This window comes from Stomoxys calcitrans, chromosome 4, assembly GCF_963082655.1.
Source record: "Stomoxys calcitrans chromosome 4, idStoCalc2.1, whole genome shotgun sequence".
NCBI classification, from domain to species: domain Eukaryota; kingdom Metazoa; phylum Arthropoda; class Insecta; order Diptera; family Muscidae; genus Stomoxys; species Stomoxys calcitrans.
Window position 1 is genome coordinate 163,020,463 of NC_081555.1, and position 14,102 is coordinate 163,034,564.

The 14,102-nt window shown below is 37.9% G+C and overlaps 2 protein-coding genes across 7 annotated transcripts in view; one reads left to right on the top strand and one right to left on the bottom strand.

The window, feature by feature from the left end:
* Positions 1–14,102, top strand: part of LOC106087088 (mucin-2) — a 146,649-nt gene that overhangs the window by 47,725 nt on the left and 84,822 nt on the right. The gene's annotated exons all lie outside the window — the stretch shown is intronic.
* The window catches only part of LOC106087112 (uncharacterized), a 79,956-nt gene that overhangs the window by 44,871 nt on the left and 20,983 nt on the right, over positions 1–14,102 (bottom strand). Inside the window, exon 1 of one of the 2 annotated variants that reach the window (XM_059367972.1) lies at positions 11,436–11,704. The exons of the other annotated variant lie outside the window; for it this stretch is intronic. The gene's annotated coding sequence lies outside the window, so the exon portion shown is untranslated. Of the gene's footprint in view, positions 1–11,435; positions 11,705–14,102 lie in introns of those variants that run through there. 2 annotated transcript variants of the gene reach the window in all.

Sequence of the window (14,102 nt, forward strand, 5' to 3'; positions counted from 1 at the left end):
CTTTATGGGGTCTTAGACGAATATTTGATGAAATTAGTATACCCCCATCCTAAAAATGAAGGTAAAAAAATCCGAAGTTTGAGAACGGTTAGAGATAATTCTTTGAAATTTTGAATGGTTATTGCTTAGATGTTAATGAGATTTCGGGCAAAATTTTAAGTCCCCAAGTGGTGCCGGTCCCTCTTGAAGATCCCATAAAGTATATATAGCTTGTTCATCATGAAATTTGAAGTCGATCTAGCCATGTCCTTTCGTCCGTCTGTCTGTCGAAAGCACGCTTACTTTCGAAGGAGTAAAGCTAGGCGCTTGAAATTTTACACAAGTACTTCTTCTTAGGCCATCGTAGCGCAGAGCTTAGCATGTCCGCCTATGACGCTCAACGCCTGGTTTCGAACGCTGGTGACATTTTGGAGGTACTGTTCCATTTGGTATGGCAGCCATGTAAAAACTTCTCCACAAAGAGGTGTCGCACTGTGGCACGACGTTCGGACTCGACTATAAAAAAACTTGAATCGAACAGCACTGGGCTGGGGTTGTAAATGGTCTAAATTGGTCAATGTTTTCATATAGCTGACATATAAACCGATATTGGGTCTTGATTTCTTGAGCTTCTTGAGGATGCAATTCTTATTCGATTTGGCTGAAATTTTACTCGTATTGTTTTGTTATGACTTCCAACAAGTCAAGTATGACTGCGCCAAGTCAAAATCAGTCCATAAACTGATATTGCCATATAAACCGATCTCCCGTTTCTTATCCAATTTGTTTGAAATTTTACGTATGTCGTTTTGGAATGACTTCCAAAAACTATTTAAAGTATGGTCTAATTCGGTTGATAACCTGATTAAGCTGCACAGATAAAAATAATTTTGAAAAACAACAACTTTGGTCGAAAAAACGACTACGAAATTTGTTAATTTTCCTGCAACATTTTTTTTTTAATTTCAATGACACAAAGTACAAAATTGTTGTTGAAAGGCACTCTTTGCCATCATATAACAACAACAACAATATATCCATAAGAAAGAGCAAGAACCCATCTAATGGTAGTACGCCTATTTTTACACTGTCTAATCGAAAAATATGCTGACAGACTGAAGGTTGCCAGCAACGACTTTTGCAGAAGCTGTGAGGACATCTAAGAAGAAGAAGCTATAGAACACCTTCTGCGTGTGTGTCCCGTAGGTTCTTTAGGTTCTCATTTCTTTGAGAACCCGTCTGATTTAGCAGATGTGAACATTTGCAATTTATTGGATGGTTCGACGGTAGGAACTAGAAGGCATCTTCCTTCTTCTGTTCCTGTGGTATCACAATGGACGAAAACGTCTAAGTAAGTCTGATGGCTGCCACTTTAACCTAACCTAACCTCACCACGGTCTGAAGTGGAATATTAAAGCTACCCAGGTATCGGTTATTTTGGGATTTCCTTAGCAATTGATTTCCTGGGTACGACACAACGTGGTATAAAAGCTGATAAACGTAGTGCATGTGGAGTATGATTGGGATGGTAGGAAGGTAAGAGGTGGCGGTGACGGGTGAAGCGATGCACCTGCATCGAAAAGGTCGGTGAACTGAGGGCGGCTGGACTATGAAATTTCGGAGCTGGTCGTGAGTAGGTGGATGTGGTGATGGACGGGTGAAGCGATATGACAATGTATGGATGAGCAATTAGTAGGCTGCATTGAAAGGGTCGGAGAGCTAAAAATGGCTGGACCATGAAATCTTGGAGCTGGTCGAGTGGGTGTGTATGGAATTCTGATGTTTTAAAAGTTTTAACACCGTGTCGAGTTTATTCCTCGTGATTAGCATACTGTATACCGTGTGTGCCAAAACAGGAGTGCCACTGAACACTTGTGCTGAGTCATTTCGGGTTATGCCACCTAATTTCTGACTGTTTCTAAATGAGTTGTTGCTACAGGATGGTGTTTGCATCATCCCATAAGGTGAGCAGTCCGGAACTGTTTGGAATTCAACTGGTAGTAGTTGGATTACGAGGTCGAGCCAGAGTTCTTAATCTGGTACCACGGGTGTCAGGAGCCCCTGTAATTTCGGTTCCAGCCTGACAATTGGTGAAGCCCCAGTTGGTACAACGTGGTGGCTGTGGTTTAGCACCTAAAATCGCAGGAAGGCAATTTCGATGCTCGGTATGGAGTTGCTTAGACTCAACCGGGTGCCGTGAGCCATAGAACGGAAAGAGTTTTGCGTAGTGCTCTGCTGCTAACCAGGGGGGAGGACACGTCCAGGCAACGTGAACTCGAATTGGTACTCATGCTAGCTTCTGCTATGTATGGGGGCGTTGGTGGGCACATCGTTTTCACCCGGGGTTAAGAGCCCTGCAGGATTAAGCCATCGTGGCAGGTGCCTGCATAAAACACCATTTGGACTTACTTACGAACTTCAACAAATAATTTCTTCGATTGAATGCTAAAATTCGTTGAGAATTTAAAATTTCACATACAAATTTGGTTGTTTCTAAGGCTTTGACTTTCTGGGCCTCTGGAGGGCGCAATTATTACTCAATTTGCCTGAAATTTTGGAGGTGGTCTTTTTTCTATGTACGCCTATGACGCTGAACGCCTGGGTTCGAATCCTGGCGTGACCACCAGAGAAAAATATCCATATCGGTCAATAACATGCATTCCATGGTGGAGAGGGTATAGAGGATTCGGCCTGGCCGAAATTGGCATGCTTTTACATGTTTACTAGTTTTTCGATACTATCCCACTGTGTGTTTGTTTATTTTTGCACTTGGGCCTAATTAAACCTAATTTTGGTTTTTTTCTCTATAACCTAGTATTTCGTCGGCCCCAACTGCTTCGTACTAAAGAAGTTCGACGCTATGTCAAAAAGTTATCGTTTGTATTAAAGATATTTATAAATATTTTTAAAAATTTCGTTAAGGTTTTAAGAAAAACACTTTCGTCGAAGGTAAAATCGTGTTTTGTTTTTGTTATGACTTTATTCATGTTTAACAACATTTGCAACAGCTTTCTGCGGAAGTAAAAAATCTCTCTTAATGTTCTCTCATTAGTTTGAAAACAAAAAAAAAAAAAAACAAATTTTTCACTTCTAATTGCTTTTTTGTTGCTGTAATACAGTAATTAACATTTTTGGCATTAAAGAAATGTTTCTACACTTAATGGCCAACAATTATAACAAATGTTTTGGGTTTTTGATTAATAGCAAAGAAACATGAGTAGAAAGAAACTTAAGGGAAAAATGCAAAACAACCGCCAATGTTAGCAGCAGATTGTTTTTTTTTATACCCACCACCGAAGCATGGGGGTATATTCATTTTGTCATTCCGTTTGCAACACATCGAAATATCCATTTCCGATGTATTCTTGATCAGCGTTAAAATCTAAGACGATCTAGTCATGTCCATCCGTCTGTCCTTCTGTCTGTTGAAATCACGCTACAGTCTTTAAAAAAAGAGATATTGAGCTGAATCTTTGCACAGATGTTTTTTTTTTGTTCATAAGCAGTTCGAAGATGGGCTACATCGGACTATATCTTGATATAGGCCCCACATAGACCGATTCGCCGATTTAGGGTCTTAGGCCCATAAAAGCCATATTTATTATCCGATTTTGCTGAAATTTGGGACAGTGAGTTGTGTTAGGCCCTTCAATTTGGCTCAGATCGGTACAGATTTGGATATAGCTGCCATATAGACCGATCCGCCGATTTAGGGTCTTAGGCCCATATAAGCCATATTTATTATCAGATTTTGCTGAAATTTGGGACAGCGAGTTGTGCTGGGGCCTTCGACAGCCTTCTTCAATTTGGCTCAGATTGGTACAGATTTGGATATAGCTGCCATATAGACCGATCCGCCGATTTAGGGTCTTAGGCCCATATAAGCCATATTTATTATCAGATTTTGCTGAAATTTGGGACAGCGAGTTGTGCTAGGGCCTTCGACAGCCTTCTTCAATTTGGCTCAGATTGGTACAGATTTGGATATAGCTGCCATATAGACCGATCCGCCGATTTAGGGTCTTAGGCCCATATAAGCCATATTTATTATCAGATTTTGCTGAAATTTGAGACAGCGAGTTGTGCTAGGGCCTTCGACAGCCTTCTTCAATTTGGCTCAGATTGGTACAGATTTGGATATAGCTGCCATATAGACCGATCCGCCGATTTAGGGTCTTAGGCCCATATAAGCCATATTTATTATCAGATTTTGCTGAAATTTGGGACAGCGAGTTGTGCTAGGGCCTTCGACAGCCTTCTTCAATTTGGCTCAGATTGGTACAGATTTGGATATAGCTGCCATATAGACCGATCCGCCGATTTAGGGTCTTAGGCCCATCAAAGCCATATTTATTATCAGATTTTGCTGAAATTTGGGACAGTGAGTTGTGTTAGGCCCTTCAATTTGGCTCAGATTGGTACAGATTTGGATATAGCTGCCATATAGACCGATCCGCCGATTAAGGGTCTTAGGCCCATCAAAGCCATATTTATTATCAGATTTTGCTGAAATTTGAGACAGCGAGTTGTGCTAGGGCCTTCGACAGCCTTCTTCAATTTGGCTCAGATTGGTACAGATTTGGATATAGCTGCCATATAGACCGATCCGCCGATTTAGGGTCTTAGGCCCATATAAGCCATATTTATTATCAGATTTTGCTGAAATTTGGGACAGCGAGTTGTGCTAGGGCCTTCGACAGCCTTCTTCAATTTGGCTCAGATTGGGACAGATTTGGATATAGCTGCCATATAGACCGATCCGCCGATTAAGGGTCTTAGGCCCATCAAAGCCATATTTATTATCAGATTTTGCTGAAATTTGAGACAGCGAGTTGTGGTAGGGCCTTCGACAGCCTTCTTCAATTTGGCTCAGATTGGTACAGATTTGGATATAGCTGCCATATAGACCGATCCGCCGATTTAGGGTCTTAGGCCCATAAAAGCCATATTTATTATCCGATTTGCTGAAATTTGGTACAGTGAGTTGTGTTAGGCCCTTCGACATCCTTCTTCAATTTGGGCCAGATCGGTCCGATCCGCCGATTTAGGGTCTTAGGCCCATATAAGCCATATTTATTATCCGATTTTGCTGAAATTTGACACAGTGACTTATGTCAGGCTTTTCGACATCCGTCTCATATATCGTTCAAATCGGTTTATATTTAGAAATAGCTACAATAAAGCCCAATATTTTGTTATACACAATTGAACAATGACTTGTGCTTATTAGTGTTTGGTCCAAATCGTATCATATTTCGATATGGCTGCTATGGGGCATAAGGCATGTATTTTTCATCGGACTTTAACGAAAGGTGGTTTACATTTATATGCGAGGGGGTGGGTATCCAAAGTTCGGCCCCGCCGAACTTAACGCCATTTTACTATATTCTTGTTCGCTACAAATAATCTACCTTGTTTTCTCAACTAGAAAAATCTGTTATAATATGTTACTATAGCAATGAAAATCAAATGCAAATTTTGCCCATGAACATTCCGCTAAAGAACAGGGGCAAACTTTTCACATATCAATGAGTGCAGTCCGATTCAAGTTTAAGCTCAACGATAAGGGGCCTCCTTTTTATAGCCGAGTCTGAATGGCGTGCCGCTGTGCGACACCTCTTTGGAGAGAAGTTTTACATGGCATAGTAACTCACAAACGTTGCCAGCATTAGGAGAGGAAAAGCACCGCTGAAAATTTTTTCTGATGGTCTAGCTAGGATTCGAACCCAGGCGTTCAGCGTCATAGGCGGACATGCTAACCTCTGCGATACGGTGGCCTCCAGAAATTAAAATCAATTTTATTAAATAATTGGCATAGAAAGGGCCAAATGCATTGTGATGCTGTTTATTTTCTTCTTTTCCTTGATCTCATTCATTATGGTTACCTACTGTTATTTTTGCATAGCTTTTAACTGTATATCACATGGATTGTTACAAAAAAAGCCCCGTAAATTATGCATTAACATTTATGTTATTGTCTCAACACAATTCATTGACCTAATAGTGCAACTGTAGTGAACTGAATGGCCCTTAGCAAACGGCAAGTGTCATATCATTTATTTAATTGGTTGTATTATAACGATTTTTTTTTTTAAATAAATCGTAAAACACACAGACAGGCAGACTGACAGACAAACTATGTCCAGCCCCAGAGCATATTGTGACATGCTGACCCCCATTTTGATATGAGATCATAATATTTGTACGCAATTTTGACAATGATTTATTAAAATAATTAACATATATTTCAAGTACGTCTATTTATTTAGTGAGACGGACGGACAGACACAAACACAACAAAGGTGAGACTTTAGTTGTGTGTTATAAAGAAATGAAAACAAAGATAAATACATTAAATCTTCATAAGCAAATAAAAAGCTAAATCGAAAATAAATAACTCACAGATCATTTCAAGTCAAATAGCACTTGAAATGGATAAGAGGCTGTTAGCTGACACCAGCCACCCCAAAAGTTACTCTGACGTACAAGTTTAGTTTTTTTTTTTTTTGTTTTTTAAACAAATAACTCATTATTAATTGAAAAGTTAAAAAGTAAATAAACAAATAAAAAATATTTATTTATTTTGTTTTGGTTTGTTTTGTGGTTGTGATTTGATTTCCTTTTTCTACGCTCATATACTACGCTCGCAGCAATTGTGTCTGTATGATGTTGATATGGCCAATGATTAACAATTTCAGAGTTTTGTTTGCTGTATTTTCTTGTGATTAGCACTGTTATGTTATTTTGATTAATTTGCATTTTGTTCCAATCGCAAAATGTATACGAAGAAAATAATTTTTCATTATAGATTTTATTGAGATGTCAAAAACACGTGAAGTGATTAAGTAAATATGCAAATTCTAGGCCGATCAAGCAAATAGCTGTTTATTGGATAAAATACGGCGTATGATAAAATATAGGAAAAAAAACTAAAAGCATGTCCAAAACAATGTTGATAGTTAGGATGATTAAGAATATTCATATATAAGGTCACCCATCGAGGTGTTTCAAAAAGAATGCGGAGATTATGAATCCTTTTTTGAAAAAGGTACCAAAAAGAGCCCCAAGTGGGTCACTTAGGGGTTAATGTTCATCAAAAGTATTTCTCGTTTAGCTATCAGTACTATTTCGACCAATTTCTAGTCCAATAAAAAATAAATCGAGTTATTCCCCCACTATTTTTGGAGTTGAACTCATTTTATGATGTAAAATTTCAAATTCAGTTTCTTGCCTTAGTTTTTGAAACTGTATTTACCTACTATGAAGGGTTTTCCAATAATTTGTGAAAGCACTCTAACACTCATCATCAAACTGTCACTGGCAATTTATTCATTTTCATTATGGTAAAGTCCCAGAACCAACAACATCTGCAAATCATAAAATTTTACCACCAAAATGCGGAGTGACTGCTACTTTAAGAGCAAAATCATCTTCTGTGCCTAAGCTCATTTTTGGCTCAATGGGTTCGTCAATAAGCTAAATATGGGTTATTGCAAATTGCAATATTTGTTCATGAACATTCCACTAAGGAACAGGGGCAAACTTCTCACATATCAATGAGTGGAGCCTCCTTTTTATAGCCGAGTCCGAACGGCGTGCCGCAGTGCGACACCTCTTTGAAAAGAAATTTTTCATGGCATAGTACCTCACAAACGTTGACAGCATAAGGAGGTGAATTTTTTTTTTTTATGGTCTCGCCAGGATTCGAACCCAGGCGTTCAGCGTCATAGGCGGACATGCTAACCTCTGCGCTACGGTGGCCTCCGATATGAAAATCTACATTTGCTTCAACAGGGGCAAACTTCTCACATATCAATGAGTGCCTTCCGATCAAGTCTAAATCTCAATGATAAGGAGCCTCCTTTTTATAGCCGAGTCCGAACGGTGTGCCGCGGTGCGACACCTCTTTGGAGAGAAGTTTTACATGGCATAGTAACTCACAAACGTTGCCAGCATTAGGAGGGGAAAACCACAGCTGAAAATTTTTTCTGATGGTCTCGCCAGGATTCGAACCCAGGCGTTCAGCGTCATAGACGGACATGCTAATCTCTGCGCTACGATGGCCTCCAATATGAAAATCCACATGTGCTTCAAGAATCAACACTTCATCCACCAAAAAATAACTGTTTGGTGCGGTTTGCATGTTGGCGGCGTCATTGGGCCATACTTCTTTGTCAACGATGTCAATCGTTAAGTTACCGTGAATGGACTACCGCACCATGCAGAGAAAAAAATATCACGAAAATTTTTTCAATTAAGAATTTAATTGAAAATAAAAATATTTTCAATTAATTGAAAGTAAAAATATTTTCAATTATGAATGAAAGGACAGACGATTTGGCAGAGAAGGCCAGAAGCCTTTTTGGTTCGACACAGTCCGATTTAAGGGCGTGGGCGGCGAACGCGAATGTAACACTGTGGAATAGCGAAACAGTCGATAGTCGAAAATCCTATGGGGGGATCCGGATCGTGAGAGGACGAGGCTATTACTGAAAGGAAGTAAGAAGGAGGTCAGTATAGCTTTTGGTGCCATAACGGAACACATAGGACTACGAGCTCACTTATGCAAAATCGGTGTAGCGGGTGATGGTTTGTGTAGGGTATGTGGGGAAGATGATGAGACGTTGGAGCACTTTCTATGTCATTGCCCGGCTTTCGCGGCTAACAGACCCCGGTACTTAGGAGGAGACACGATACCAGACATGATCCAACTTAGGGGAGTGGTATGGAAAACAATTAAGGATTTTGTAAGTAGCACTAAAGTCCTTCCTAACTTAAATTTTTTTTTCGAGGTTACTTTTTAGTTTTTGGAGCGCACAACAAGCCGATTACTGGCGTATGTCCCACTAATGTGTATGTCTATAGTGGCATGGGGCAGATTAATATCTGCACCTTCTTTTCAAGCTAACCTAACCTAATGGCTCAAGAAATTAAATCGGGAGGACGGTTTATATGGTAGCTATATCAAGCTATAGACCGATTTAGACCGCACTTAGCCATTGTGGCTTTCAGGGGCTTAAGAAGTCAAATCGGGTGATCCGTTTATATGGGAGCTATGTCAGGTTATGCACCGTATATGGCACAGTTGTTGGAAGTCATACGACAACTCTATGTGCAAATTAAAAATTAAGCCAAATCGGACAAAAATTGCGGCTTTCAGGGGCTCAAAAAGCCACGATCTCATATCGGTTTATATGGGTTAAAGACCGATTTAGACCGTTCTTGGCACAGTTGTTGGAAGTCATAATGGAACTCTATGTGCAAAATTTTAAGAGTTCGATGGTGGAGGGTATAAAAAGTAAAATAAACCAAAGTTCAAAAATTTTAAAATTTTTCTTACATCGACCATTATTGGGCTGCAGACCGTCGTAGGGTTCTCCTATTCTAAGACAAATAGAAAACCAAATATCCTTATTTTAAAAGTTAGGCAGATAATGCCTCTTTGGCAGATCCTAACATTGAGTTTGTGGCACATTGTGGTGCCAAACGAAATCCCGATCGTGGAAACCAGTCAAAGGCTTTACAGCAGACACATATTTTGAATAAATTTAGCGCAAAAAGAGTGATTTAAATTTAAAAAAAAAAAAAAAAATTTTTTCTCCAAACACAAAGTTTTTGCAGATATTTTCTTCGTTATATACTAACTTAATGCAGAAATGCCTATGACATAAAATCATGCTTGTAGGCCAAAAAAATCCATACACTACCAGACATCAAAATTCTTTCCGAAAATTTCGTTCTCTACGATGTTTTGGAACATTTGTAAGATTTTTTTTTACTTTTTGACTAGCCAATTTTTCCTCCTAGGAGTTCCTTATATGACGAGCAAAATTTAATTTAACTATTGGGTTGCCCAAAAAGTAATTGCGGATTTTTCATATAGTCGGCGTTGACAAATTTTTTCACAGCTTGTGACTCTGTAATTGCATTCTTTCTTCTGTCAGCTATCAGCTGTTACTTTTAGCTTGCTTTAGAAAAAAAGTGTAAAAAAAGTATATTTGATTAAAGTTCATTCTAAGTTTTATTAAAAATGCATTTACTTTCTTTTAAAAAATCCGTGATTACTTTTTGGGCAACCAATATTTCCCTTGGGCAAATTTATTTAAATAAAACAGCACCGAATTCGAGCTAATAAAATTTGTCAAAGCCAGCTCTATTTTTGGGTATTATTCTTGATATTCGTCGTTATTGGGTAAAAAGTTGAATGATTTTTTGTAAGGACAAAATTCTTTATTTTTTGTCGGTTAATTTTTATTTTTGTCCACACTTTTTGTTTGTTTACAATCATAAAAAAATTTTTTTGGCCATTATTTGTACTCCTATAAAAAAGTTCATACTTCTGCCTATATGCCTTCCTAGATTACCTTTAAATATTTCCTAATATTCACAGTTTCCTAATGCCTGCAAAATTTAGCTTTTGATATTTAAAACCTGGCAAACAATTTTTAAATGTCATCTTCCCCAAAGCAATGCATAAAAAAAATCATATAAAAATAAGACGCCGTTAGATAAAAAAAAACACTTGCCTTTTTTGTAATATTTTCGGATTTTTGTTTGCTTTCAAATAAATGGAAGAAAAAATTATAACGATGACAACAACTTGTCGCTCGATGATGACGATGACGATGATCGGCAGGCAGTGATGGTGATTGTCAAATTAAAACAAAAAAAAATGTATATACAAATTATTTCAATTCACAACTAAGGCAAATAATTGAAGTATTTGAGGTGGCTTTGTTTTGCGTTTATTTTTATTTTGTTTCGTATGATAATTTGAGCATTTTAGTAAAATTACACACTCATTGATAATTGTTGTTGTTGTTATTATTTTGCAGCATTTAAAGTTTTTTTTTAAGATTTTGTTTTAATTTGTCAAGTAGAGCTAACTTAGTTAGTTTTTATACAAAAAATTCCAAAATAAATGAAACACGTGCCAAATTAACTCAAAATAAAAAAGGATAAGACTAGACGAACGACAAGCTGTTAATGTTGTTCATATGCTGTTGCTGCTGCTCCTGCTGCTGCTGTTTTTGCTGTTGTCGATGATGACAGTGATTGTTGACGTTGATGTTATTGCCACTGCCTATGTGTTTAGCATATTTATGAAAATAGGCACATTTTTTGTAACTTTATTTTGTTTATGCAAAACAAAACCTTTTTTTTGCTAACACTTTTTTTTCCTCTTTCTCTTGCTTTGCTGGTTAATGTTTATTTTGCACTTGAATTATTACATGCAATGTAAACAAATATTTGCATAACGAAATACACACACACACACACACGCACACACTCATATGCACACACACACGGATAAATGCAATATTTTTCTGGCATTCAAAAACAAGCCATGTCGTTGAGGGGCAACCATAAATTCACACAAAAATGATGGTTGGCGCGTGGACGGGCCTTACACTAAGGAATTCTATGAGTTAAAACAAAAGACTTAAGACACGAACGCTAGATAGATTTTTGTATATTCACAATAACAGCCGATTTTTTTTGCTGTATTTTTCTCAATATTCTTAAAATTCTTTTGACTTTAACAATTTTTTTTTGTTTGTTATTGTTGTTTTAAATTTTGTCTCGTTATTAATTCGTTGTCAATGCTTTATTTTAGCGCTTTTGCGAAACAACACCTGCGATGTTTAAAATGAAACTGAAAGCTGTTCCAACAAACCGCTAACACTGGAGCCCCAGCATTTCTGCTGACTTAGCAGAGGTTCGTTTAGAGGTTCCCTTAAAGCGTACACACGCTTACACACCATTCATTCGATTGCTCGCTCGCTCGTTCGCTCACTCACTTCACTTACTGACATCACACAAACACAAGTCGTTGGAGCTGAAAATACAAAACATACAGACCCCCGGACAGACTTTTGTAGACCTCTTGTCATTTAGCTGGGTTTTGTTGTTGTTGTTGTTTTTTTTTTCTGAAACGCTGTTCGCTGAACATCGACGACAACTAACCAATATTTCATCGCGCTCACCAACGCTAATTTAATGTTGTTAGGTTTTTGTGTTCATTTTTTTTTTTTGGGGTGGGGGGGATTTTGTTGATTTTGGTTTTCCTACGGTACGTTGCTCTCTTCAGCAAAAAAAAAAAAAAACACTTGATAGCATAGAATTTGCTTGTTGTTGTTATTGTTTTGTCTTTTATTAGAAAATATTTGTTTAAACGTTTTGCAAATCGTTTGAACATCAGACAGTTTAAACCTCTTTAAGCAGATACAGATATTGTCTTTAATTCTTAACTGGAGACAATCAATCATTAACATCTTAATGATGGTTTTTTTTTTTTTATTTTAGGATATTTTTATAAAGAAGAAATTCAAAATTGGAAAAATTAAAAAAACAAAAAAAAAAAAAATAAAAATTAAAAAAAAAACTAAAAAAATAACATTAAAAAAAACCAAAAAATTAAAAAACAAGTAAGAAGGCGTTAAGTTCGGCCGGGCCGAACTTTGGATACCCACCACCTCGGGTATATATGTGAACCACATTTCGTCAAAATCGAGTGAAAAATGCATACCTTAAGCCCCATAGCAGCTCTATAGATATCATCCGATTTAGACCAAATGCTTATAAGTACAAGTCATTGATCAACCGAGAGATCGGTCTATATGGCAGCTATATCCAAATCTGGACCGATCTGAGCCAAATTGAAGACAAATATCGAAGGGCCCAACACAAGTCATTGTCCCAAATTTCGGCGACATCGGACAATAAATTCGCTTTTTATGAGCCCAAAACTTTAAATCGAGAGATCGGTCTATATGGCAGCTATATCCAAATCTGAACCGATCAGGGCCAAATAGAAGAAAGATATCGAAGGGCCTAAGGCAAATCACTGTCCCAAATTTCAGCAAAATCGGATAATAAATGTGGCTTTTATGGGCCTAAGACCATAAATCGGAGGATCGGTCTATATGGCAGCTATATCCAAATTTGGACCGATCTGGGCCAAATTGACGAAGGATGTTGAAGGGCTCAACGCAACTCACTGTCCCAAATTTCAGCAAAATCGGATAATAAATGTGGCTTTTATGGGCCTAAGACCATAAATCGGAGGATCGGTCTATATGGCAGCTATATCCAAATTTGGACCGATCTGGGCCAAATAGAAGAAAGATATCGAAGGGCCTAAGGCAAATCACTGTCCCAAATTTCAGCAAAATCGGATAATAAATGTGGCTTTTATGGGCCTAAGACCATAAATCGGAGGATCGGTCTATATGGCAGCTATATCCAAATTTGGACCGATCTGGACCAAATTGACGAAGGATATCGAAGGGCTCAACGCAACTCACTGTCCCAAATTTCAGCAAAATCGGATAATAAATGTGGCTTTTATGGGCCTAAGACCATATATCGGAGGATCGGTCTATATGGCAGCTATATCCAAATCTGGACCGATCTGGGCCAAATTGACGAAGAATGTTGAAGGGCCTAACACAACTCACTGTGCCAAATTTCATCCAAATCGGATATAAAATATGGCTTTTATGGGCCTAAGACCCTAAATCTGAGGATCGGTTTATATGGCAGCTATATCCAAATTTGGACCGATCTGAGCCAAATTGACGAAGGATGTCGATGGGCCTAACGCAACTCACTGTCCCAAATTTCAGCAAAATCGGATAATAAATGTGGCTTTTATGGGCCTAAGACCCTAAATCGGCGGATCGGTCTATATGGGGGCTATATCAAGATATAGTCCGATATAGCCCATCTTCGAACTTAACCTGCTTATGGACAAAAAAAGAATCTGTGCAAAATTTCAGCTCAATATCTCAATTTTTAAAGACTGTAGCGTGATTTCAACAGACAGACGGACAGACGGACGGACATGTCTAGATCGTCTTAGATTTTCACGCTGATCAAGAATATATATACTTTATAGGGTCGGAAATGGATATTTCGATGTGTTGCAAACGGAATGACAAAATGAATATACCCCCATCCTTCGGTGGTGGGTATAAAAAATTGAAAATAAAAACATTAAAAATAAAAATTTAAAAGAAAAACATTACAAAATTCAAATTAAAAAAAAAAATACAGTCGCAACCGCATAACTGTAATAGTATTTAGTGAAAAGTCCCGCTTTTGTGAAAAATTCGGCTTTA